Raw genomic sequence first — 11,505 nt, 5'->3', positions numbered from 1 at the left:
ATGGGACCTATCGATGTTCATTGTCAATAAGACAAATCGGCAGCAGTGCACATTCTTAACCAACGAGCCATCTCTCCAGTCCTTATCTAATGTATCTTTAAACACGAATTTAATAAAAGAATTTTATTTCTCATGTTATGGCTGAGCCTTAGTGCTTTAAGTTAGTAGTAATTTTCTACACTGAAGGTGTTAGGTTTACAAGGTTGGAATATCTATATTTCAGAAATAGCAGGCTATACAAGCTAGATGAAGTCTGCATGTTCCAGGAGAGGAAAAAAGAAATGTGTGTCACTATTATCAGGCTAAGAAAAGAAAATAAATATGACCAAAGACATTAAGATAAAGAATGAAGATGTTCTTGAAAACTGAGCTTTTAGTGAGAACAGAGCTGTATGAAGCAAGGGGCAAGGACGTGCACAGCTTGGAGACGGGAGCAACATGGAAAGAAAAATAAGATCATGGATGTCACCAAAAAGTAAGTATAGTTTTACTTTGAATCTTACATACTTGTTCTCTCTCAACATTTCTGAAGGAGAAACTGTCCGTTCTTTTTTACCAAAAAGAAAGTGTGATTGCATGAGCTAAGTTATTTATAAATATCTAATGGCTAAAACATTTTATGAGCCAGGATTCACATAACGGTTATATAATTTGAGATTTTAACTGTGTCAAACTGGGTGCCCATGAACAAACTCTGGGACTCAACGTCTTTGATTCTAATTACAATCCATGTGTTTGGACTGAGACTTTAAAAATAATAATAACAATAATAATCTAATTATGTGCAGGGGCAGGCACATAGGGGCCCGCAGATAACTAGTGAAAGTCAGTTGGTAGTTTACACAATGTGAATTCCAGGAGTTGATCTTGGGTCGTTAGGTTGTCCCCAGGGTTTATTATTACATAATTTTTATTCTTTTAATACAAAATCTATGGAAACATGTGCTTTAAAATTAATGTTTCTTATGGCTTTACGATTCTTTAGAGTTAAAAATATAATTGACAATTTATTTAAAAGATAGTTTGAACAAAATTTGTAAATCATGCTTAGGCTACCTGTATTTCTGCTCTGTCAAAAATAAAACCAAACCACAGGCTCATTATCTGATCTCTAGCCATTACATTTAAATTGTGATTCAAGGAGTTTTCATAAGGTAGACCAAGAACTGCAAAATACAAAAAGCCTCTGTGCCACTGATGAGTGTTCTTTCTAACAACAAAATTCAGAAAAATATAGGAGACCAAACAAAGCAAAGACATGTGTCTACATATCAACCCAGTAGAACAAAAGACAATAAGGAAGTTATTATTAGTCCAGGCATGATAGTTTGAGCTTTAATACTAGTACTCAAGAGGCAGAAGCACCAACAACCCAAATAACCCAATTAAAAAATGGGGCACATAGCTAAACAGAGGATTCTCAACAGTGGACTCTCAAATAGCTGAGAAACATTTAAAGAAATAGTTAAAGTTCTTGGTCATCAGGGAAATGCAAATCAAAACAACTCTGATGTTCCATCTTTCAGAATAGCTAAAATAAAAAACTCAAACGACAGCACATGTTGGCAGGGATTTGGAGCAAGGAAAACACTCCTTCATTGTTTATGGAAGTACAAAGTTGTACTACCACTTTGGAAATCAACTTGATGGTTTCTCATGAAACTTGTAATTGTTCTACCTCAAGACCAGCTATACAACTCCTGGCCATATACCCAAAAGATACTCCACCATCCCACAAAGATACATGCCAACTATGTTCACAGCAGCTTTATTCATAATAGCCAGAAGCTGGAAACAGTCTAGATGTCCCTCAACCAAAGAATGGATAAAGAAAATGTGGTACATCTACACAATAGAACACTATTCAGCTATTAAAAGCAAAGACATCATGAATTTTGTAGTCAAATGGATGGATCTTGAGAATATCATCCTGGGTGAGGTAACCCAGTCCCAAAAGGACATACATGGTATGTACTCACCTATAAGTTAATATTAACCATAAAATACTGGATATCCATACTGTACTACACAGACACAAAGAAGCTAAACAAGAAGGAAAGTCCAAGTAAGAATACTTAAATCTCACTTAGAAAAGGGAATAAAATAATCATAAGAGGCAGATTGGGGTAGGGAACTGGGTGAGAGAGGAGATGAGGAGTTGAATGGGAGGAATCAGGACCAGGTGTGCAGAGGGACAGGAAGAATTGCCAGAAAGCCATGAGAATAAATGGAAATCTGCAATTGAAGTACTGGGGATGTAGGAGGCATCTCCAGGATGAGAAAGAGACCTGGGATAAGGTCTCCCCAAGAATCAGTGTGAATATCCTTAGCTGTGACTCAAAGCATTGGGGATATGGAACATGAAGAGGCCACCTCCTGTAGCCAGGCAGGAACCCCCAGTGGAGCGATAGAGACACCAATCTACCCACAAAACTTTTTTTTTTTTTTTTTAAGTAAAGGTTATGTATAATTGGGAATTTTCCAGTGTCTCTACGTATCCTGTCATATAAAATATGTTGTTTCAGCCCATCTGGTCATAACATAATTGTAAAATAATGATCTTAAGGACATTAAAGTTTCTTTTTATGTTGTTTTGTTTTTTCTTTTCTAAATATTATGCAAACAAGACAATATTTTCATATCTTCTGATATTCAGGAATTAAAACAAATCTGATACTTCTCTCTGTAAAGACAATAATGCTTGTACCCCCCAAAAACCTATAAGCATAGATAAAATAAGGTTATAGTTACAATAGGTTATCAATTAGCCCATAAAATATTCTTGAANGTTTTTTATTTCCTCAAAAGCATTTGGGANCTAACTTTCCTAGTTGCATTTTTTTCTTTCTTTTTAATTAGATATTTTCTTTATTTACATTTCAAATTTTATCCTCTTTCATCATTTCCCCTCTGAAAACCTCCCTATCCCCTCCCCTATCCCCTTGCTCATTAACCNACCCACCCCTGCTTCCCTGTCCTGGCATTCCCCTACACTGGGGCCCTTCACAAGACCAAGGGCCTCTCCTCTCTTTGATGTTCCATAAGGCCATATCTGCTATATATGAAGCTGGAGCCATGGGNCCTCCATGTGTACACTTTGGTTGATGGTTTAGTCCTTGGGAGCTCCGGGGATACTGATTGGTTCATACTGTTGTTCCTCCTTTGGAGCTACAAACCCCTTCAGCTCCTTGGGTCCTTTCTTTAGCTCCTCCATTGGAGACCCTGTGCTCAGTCCAATGCATAGTTGTAAGCATCCACATCTGTATTTGTCAGGAACTAGCAGAGCCTCTCAGGAGACACNTATATCAGGCTCCTGTCAGCAAGCAATTGTTGGAATCCACAATAGTGTTTGGGTTTGGTAACTGTATATGGGATTGATCCCCAGGTAGGACAGTGTGTGGATGGCCTTTCCATCAGTTTCTGCTCCAAACATTGTCTTTGTATCTCCTCCCATGGGTATTTTGATCCACCTTCTAAGAAGGACCCAAGTAACCACACTTTGGTCTTCCTTCTCCATGAGCTTCATGTGATCTGTGAATTGTATCTTGGGTATTCGAACTTTTCGGCTAATATCCACTTATCAGTGAGTGCATATCATTTGTGTTCTTTTGTGACTGGGTTACTTCACTCAGGATGATAGTTTCTGGCTCCATCCATTTGCCTAAGAACTTCATGGATTCATCATTTATAAGAGCTGAGTGGTACTCCATTGTGTAAATATACCACATTTTTTGTATCCATTTCTGTGTTGAAGGACATCTGGGTGCTTTCCAATTTCTAGCTATTATAAATAAGGCTTCTATGAACATAGTGGAGCATGTGNCCTTATTAAATGTTGGNGCATCTTCTGGGTATATACGTAGGAGTCTTCTTATAGCTGGGTCCTCCCGTAGTACTATGTCCACATTTCTGAGGAACTGCCAATCTGATTTCCAGAGTGGTTGTACCAGTATGCAATCCTACCATCAATGGAGGAATGTTCCTCTTTCTTNAAATTCTTGACAGCATCTGCTGTCACCTGAGTTTTTGATCTTAAACATTCTGACTGGTGTGAGGTGGAATCTCAGGGATGTTTGGATTTGCATTTCCCTGATAACTAAGGATGCTGAACATTTCTTTAGGTCCTTCTCAGCCATTTGGTATTCCTTAGTTGAGAATTTTTTGCTTAGCACTGTACCCCATTTTTAAAAAGTTATTTGGTCCTNTGGAGTCCAACTTCTTGATTTCTTTGTATATTTTAGATATACAAATCCTCTATTGGATATAGGATTAGTATGCCCAGGAGAGGTATTGCGGGATTCTCCGGTAGTACTATGTCCAATTTTCTGAGAAACCTCCAGACTGATTTTCAGAGTGGTTGTACAAGCTTGTAATCCCACCAACAATGGAGGAGTGTTCCTCTTTCTCCACATCCTCGCCAACATCTGCTGTCACCTGAATTTTTGATCTTAGCCATTCTGACTGGTGTGAGATGGAATCTCAGGGATGTTTTGATTTGCATTTCTATGATGATTAAGGATGCTGAACATTTTTTTTTATTTATTTTTTTTAATATTTTTATTACATATTTTCCTCAATTACATTTCCAATACTATCCCAAGAGTCCCCCATAGCGCCCCCCACTTCCCTACCCACCCATTCCCATTCTTTTGGCCCTGGCATTCCCCTATATTGGGGCATATAAAGTTTGCAAGTCCAATGGGCCTCTCTTTCCATTGATGGCCGACTAGGCCATCTTTCGATACATATGCAGCTAGAGACAAGAGCTCCGGGGTTCTGGTTAGTACATCATGTTGTTCCAACAATAGGGTTGCAGATCCCTTTAGCTCCTTGGGTACTTTCTCTAGCTTCTCCATTGGGAGCCCTGTAATACACCCACAAAACTTTTGACTCAAAATTTATCCTCTCTACAAGAAATGCAGATAAGGGGGATGGAGTAGAAACTGAATGTCATCCAATATCTGGCCCAACTTGAGACCCATCCCATGGGCAAGCACCAATCCCTAACACTATTAATGATATTCTGTTATGCTTGCAGACAGGAGTCTATGATGGCTGTCTTCTGAGAGGCTGTACCCAACAGCTGACTCAGACAGGTGTAGACACCCATAGCCAAACAGTGAATGGATTGGGGACTCTTATGGAAGAGTATCAGGAAGGACTGTGGGCCTTAGAGGGGATAGAAACTCCACAGAAAGACCAACAGAGTTAACTAACCTGGACCCTTGGGGCTCTCAGTGACTGAACCACCAACTAAAGAACATACATGGGCTGAGCCTAGGCCTCCCCACACATATGTAGTAGATGTGCAGCTTGGTCTTCATGTAGGTCCAAAACAACTGGAGCAGGGGCTATCCCAAAAGTTGTTGCCTGTACGTGTTTGGGGCGTTTTGTTAACTGGGCTGCTTGTCTGGCCTCATTGGGAGAAGATGTGCCTAGCCTTGCAGAGACTTGATGTGCTGGCACTGGAGGGATGGGAGGAATACCCATGAGGGACACGCCTGCTCAGAAGAGAAGGGAAGAAAGGTGGGGGGAACCACAATTGTGGGAGGGGGTGACAAGGACGGGGCAATGAGTGAGATATAAAGTGAATAAGTAAATAATAATAAAATTAAATTTAAAAATTATTTGTGCTCTAGGATGGTGCTATGGAGCTGGGCTAGAACTTTCAATAGGTAGAGCCTAATGGGAGGTTTTCTGAATTCGGAGTTGTTCTTTTGAAAAAGATACTTGACATTTGGGGATAGAGCCTCCCCATCTATCTTTCTGTCCTTCATCTCCTTTTCTTTCTTTGTCTCCTTGTTTTACTCCTGCTATAAAATGAATATTGTTGCTGCACACACTCACCCTGGTATGCTACCTCACTATAAGACAAACAACTGTGATGAAACATCCAAACCTGTAAGCCAAAATAAATCTTTGTAAGTTGATTTTCAGATATTTCATTATAGTAAATGAAACTAAAGTGTGCTTATCAGGATAGCTTTAATTTTGCATTGGAACATTGGCACTAGTGTATGAGCATACTCAGACATCCAACTCTATAGAATGTCTCTCAGTATTTTAGTTAAAAATCAGTAAGGCAATCAAGAAGGGAACTGTGAGGCTGGACTCAATGCTAATTATTCCTGATTCTTTAGCAAAGACAGAGCTTATTGTCACCATAGCAAGTCACTTATGAACAGTTTCCCCACAAGTGCTTTTGAACAGCCAAGAGTCAAAGCCATTAAACATGAGAAAGTAACTTCCTTGACCACACTGGGTATTATTTTTCAAAAACTACAAACCTCATCTTGTTGAAGTCTTTCCCTCTCCATCTCAGGTTAGCAGAAATAGAAAGCTGAAATTTAAATGTAAAATGCCTTATTCAGCAGGGTTGATAGACAATTACATAATCCTTAAAGTAAACTAAGGAACCAGGCAGCTTGCTGTGGTAGTGTGAGTATGTTTGGCCCTATAGATGTGTTTGAATGCTTGACTCACAGGGAATGGCACTATAAAGAGGTGTGGCCTTATTGGAGTAGTTATGGCCTTGTCACTGTGAGGAATGGCTTTAAGGACTCCTGTGCTTAAGCTCTGCCCAATGTGAAATTCCATTCTCCTTGCTGCCTTCAGATCAAAATGTAGAACTCTTACCTCCTCTAGCACCTTGTCTACATGCATGCTGACATGCTCTCTGCTATGATGATAATGGACTAAACCTCTGAACCTGTAGGCTAACCTACCACTAGTGACACAGGTCCTCCAATAAGACCACACCTCCTAATCCTCCCTAAACAATTTCAACAACTAGAGACCAAGTTTTCAGTCATATGAGCCTATGAGGACCATTCTCATTCAAACCACCACACATTTTTTACCAATAAAGCTATTTATCCCTGCTATCATTCTCTCCCAATTTAACATGACTCTCTCCCTTTCTTAAAACCCATAATTTCTACTTAGTGCTACCAGTAACTTCTCAGCTAGGGGTGGGATTTCCTGCCTACCTCCATCCTCTCTCTATGCTGCTACTCTGTATGGATTTATCTTGTGCAGGTAGTATGCATTCACTCACAGCTGCTATTGGTTTATGTGTTAAACTGCCTGTTGTGTCTGGAAAATACTATTTTGTTGTATTCATCCACTGCCACTGGCTTTTATAATCTTTCTATCTATTCTTCTGCCATGATACCTGAGCCTTTTTGTGAGGAGATGGTATGATACAGATGTCCTACTTGGGGCTGATCACTTCACAATCTTTTATTTTGTGACTATTGACCAGTTGTGGGTCACCGTTAATCATCTACTGAAAAAAAGGAAACTTCTGTCAATAGTGTTGAGAGGTGCACTAATCTATTGGTATAAAAATAAATCACTGGAAATCAATTTAATAGTATGTCCATTTAGCAGAACAATATCAATAGGTTCTCCTCTAAGGTTTATGACCTACCTAGCCTCAGGTTTTAGTCCTCTTAATGGTTCTGTCTTGTGGAGCAGGCATTAAATCTAAATAGCTGGTGGTTAGTTAATTTTATATTTGTGCCACTATTGCACCAGTGGGCCTTTTGTCAGACCTGTCATTATTGTAGCTTGCAGATTTCATACCTGGGTAAGTCTGATTATTACTTTTCCTCCCCCGTAGCACACATAGCATCTTCTAGCACTATGAAAGCTAGTCAATGGGAAAAAATATGTAATAATGGATCAAGAAAGATTGAGTGAGTGACAGAAAGGCAGGGTAGAAAAAGAATAAGAAGGGATAACTGAAAGTCTATTCAAATTTTTATATGTAATATTTTTAATCCTTTAAGAATTTCTCACAAATGAATATTTCAGAATTGAAAATATACAAGCATAAGACAAATAAAACAAACAATGTCCAAATATAAAGCTGTATAAGACAAGAAGTCTACAAAAAATATCCTTGAGTTTGTTTTGTGTTGTCCATATACTCTAAACCTGGGGCCTGTCTTGAAATGTGGTTCATATACCCAATGAGACTCCATTGGAGAAGAGCAATTTTTCCTTTGCAAGGAAGTACAAATTGCAGTCAGATAAATCTTTCCATCTCCTCTTCTGCATAATTCCCAGAGTCCTAAGGGGAGTGTTCGATGGAGACATCCCATTTAGGACTGAGTACTCAAATATCTCTAACTCTGTAGATATTATCTGCTGGTGGGTCTTTGTGTTAATTGCCATCGACTGCAAGACACTGCTCTAGTGATGAATGAGTGAGGCACTGAGCTATGGTTGCAGCAAATGTTTTTAGGAATCATGTTATTGCTGTTTCTTTAGCAGAACAGTAGTGTTTGGTTTTCCCCTACGGCCATGACCTATCAAGCCTTAAGTTCTTGGCCACCCTAGCAGTGACAGTGGGCTTTAAATCTAATCAGAGTGGCTAGTTAATTCTAAAACACCCATGACACTATTGCACCAGCATCTCTCACAGACATGGCACTGTTGTAGATCACAGGCTAATTAGTTATGTTGATGATTTCCGTTCTCTTCTGGTAGCATTCAGAGTATCTTCTAGTTCTTCATCTAATAGTTAGTACTAGATGAATGTTAATCAGTAGAAGTGAAACCTCTTATTAGGCACCAGCCCAACTTTTTCATCTTCAATGAGATGTTTAAGTGCTGTCTTCAAGAAATGAGGCTTACCTCAGTTTGTGGCGAGCAACAAATAGTATTGGCTTGAGCTACTTTGGAACGTTCTATGGGGGTCATTTTGGCCAGTGGCTCAATTAGATGTAACCCATTACTGGCACTGGAAGTTTTACTTAGTAGCATAAGATATGTTATTGTCGCTCCCCCACGTCCCCCTCCTCCAATTCTCCATGCCCTTCTCTCCTGGTCTCAGAGAACCCTGTCCTAGCGTGACCTGTTTCTGCCTGCAGCCCACTTGAAGTCCTTGGTGCCACTTCCTGTTCATGTGGGCCTCCGTGGGCTGCCCATGCCAGTCCCCCATTTCCCGGTTCCGCTGGGCTTTCCCTTTACTGGGGGTGGCTTTCTGAGCCACCCATTCGGTGCTCATCTCTGCAGCCTCTTCTATGGGCCGTTACCCCTCCCTGCGGCGGGGGCTGCCCCCAGAGGGCTGGCAGAGCTGGGCCGTACGTTTGTGGCCTTCGCCGTATTTACCTTTTGCGGAGGCAGATCCTCACGGTAATTCAGTATCGAACTGTTCAGTAGGATATCCTTCCGTTATCTCCTTTGTCTGGGAATCGACTAGCCCAGGTGAAGAGGAAGATCCTGGTGTGGATATGGATGAAACCCTGATTCACTCTCACCACGATGGGGTCCTGAGGCCTACAGTGAGACCTGGAACACCTCCCGATGTCATCGTCAAGGTGGTAATAGACAAACATCCTATCTGGTTTTTTTGTACATAAGAGACTCCATGTGGATTTCTCCTTAGATGTGGTAAACCAGTGATATGAGCTTGTCGTGTTCACAGCAAGCATGGAAATTTATGGCTCTGCTGTGGCAGATAAACTGGACGATAGCAAAAGCAGTCTTTTTTGATTGTTTTTGTTTTGTTTGTTTTTGTTTTGGTTTGTTTTGGTTTTGCTTTTTGAGACAGGGTTTCTCTGTATAGCCCTGGCTGTCCTGGAACTCACTTTGTAGACCAGGCTGGCCTCGAACTCAGAAATCTGCCTGCCTCTACCTCCTTTTTTTTCTTTTTTTTTTAATTTTTAATATTTTTTTATTACGTATTTTCCTCAATTACATTTCCAATGCTATCCCAAAANCTACCCACCCATTCCCATTTTTTTGGCCCTGGCGTTCCCCTGTACTGGGGCATATAGAGTTTGTGTGTCCAATGGGCCTCTCTTTCCAGTGCTGCCTCTGCCTCCCGAGTGCTGAGATTAAAGGCGTGTGCCACCACGCCCGGTTCAGCAGAGGCATTCTTTTTTTTTTTTTTTTTAAGATATTTTCTTTATTTACATTTCAAATGCTATCCCGAAAGTTCCCTATACCCTCCCCCGACCATGCTCCCCTACCCACCCACTCTCACTTCTTGGCCCTGGCGTTCCCCTGTACTGGGGCATATAAAGTTTGCAATACCGTGGCACATGCTTTAATCCCACACTCGGGAGGCAGAGGCAGGCAGATTTCTGAGTTCGAGGCCAGCCTGGTCTACAGAGTGAGTTCCAGGACAGCCAGGACTACAAAGAGAAACCCTGCCTCGAAAAAAACAAAACAAAACAAAACAAACAAACAAACAAAAAGGTTGCAATACCAAGGGACCTCTCTTCCAAGTGGTGGCCAACTAGGCCACTACAGACAGCACTGCATTTTGGAGTTGGGCAGCTACATCAAAGACCTCTCTGTGGTCTACAGTGACCTTTCCAGTATCTTGATCCTAGATAATTCCCCTGGGGCTTACAGGAGCCACCCAGACAATGCCATCCCCATCAAATCCTGGTTCAGTGACCCCAGTGACACAGCCCTTCTCAACCTTCTTCCAATGCTGGGTGCCCTCAAGGTTCACTGCTGATGTCCAATTGGTGCTGAGCCGAAACCTTCACCAACATAGGCTCTGGTGACAGCTGCTCTCTCTCCCTCCACCTGAGTTGGGGTGGAGGAGAAAGGGAGGGAGAGCTCTTGGGACAGGCCATCTGTTGCCCTGTCCAATATGAGGACGGCCTGGGCAGAGTCTTGCCCCTCTCACCCCTCACTGCCCTGGGAGCCCTGCACTTAGCTTACTGAGTCTGGATGGTCACATGGGCCAGACCGTGAAGCGCCTCACTCTTTGTGTTCACACTCCGTAGAAATGCCAGACTGGGGCAGGCGAAGGCCTAGAGGAGCCAAAACCGGCTGGTGAAGAGGTGGGACTGGCCAAAGTAATAGACATATCCCAAAGGCTCAAAAGAAGCCAATTCAACTTTGTTGTGATTTGATTTTTTAAAAACTCTTATACAAAACTGATCTAAATCTTCACTCTTGCTCCAAGGGCTGGGCTATGGGTGGGGACTGGGATTTCGGGCCACTGGATCCTCAGACTTGTCCCTCCCTTACTTTTCCTCATTTTTTTTTTCTTTCCCCAATCTCCTGATACCTGTAATCAGCATCTCCTTTCTTCCTTCCTCTTTTAAACCATGCGTTATAACTTTGAAACCAAAAGTTATGGCATTGTCTTCTCCACTATTTAATGGCTCAGTTTTTAGTTCACATATATTTTAGGAATCTTCTTCAGTAGCAGGTTTCCATATAGGCCTGTAAATGCCCCTCAGTATTAATTGACCTTCCCTGTATTCCCTCCTTTCCCCTACCCTGTTTAATCCTCTCTCGCCTCCCCCTGTATCTCTATAACAATATATGCTATTTCCCCTTCACTGGTATATCCTCTCCTGCCCCTATAGTTACTTACTAGGTGCCTAACCTCTGCAGGTATAAGAATTAGAGTATGGAGGGTAGCGGGAGCGCAGGGTTGCCTGACACCCGCCAGCTACCCACGACCCCCGCCGCAGGATCTTGGGACTGCTGGTGAGTGGAACACAGCTTCTGCTCCAGTCCAATCAC

At 41.6% G+C, this 11,505-nt stretch overlaps 1 pseudogene; it reads left to right on the top strand.

Moving 5' to 3' along the window:
* The first annotated feature begins 458 nt into the window (after nt 1-458).
* Nucleotides 459-10,529, top strand: LOC110307734 (annotated as a pseudogene).
* The last annotated feature ends 976 nt before the right edge of the window (nt 10,530-11,505 follow it).

The sequence above is a fragment of the Mus caroli genome, chromosome 13 (assembly GCF_900094665.2).
Source record: "Mus caroli chromosome 13, CAROLI_EIJ_v1.1, whole genome shotgun sequence".
NCBI classification, from domain to species: Eukaryota; Metazoa; Chordata; class Mammalia; order Rodentia; family Muridae; genus Mus; species Mus caroli.
Note: the sequence above shows the minus strand (reverse complement) of the source record. Positions and strands in the feature narration are given on the sequence as shown.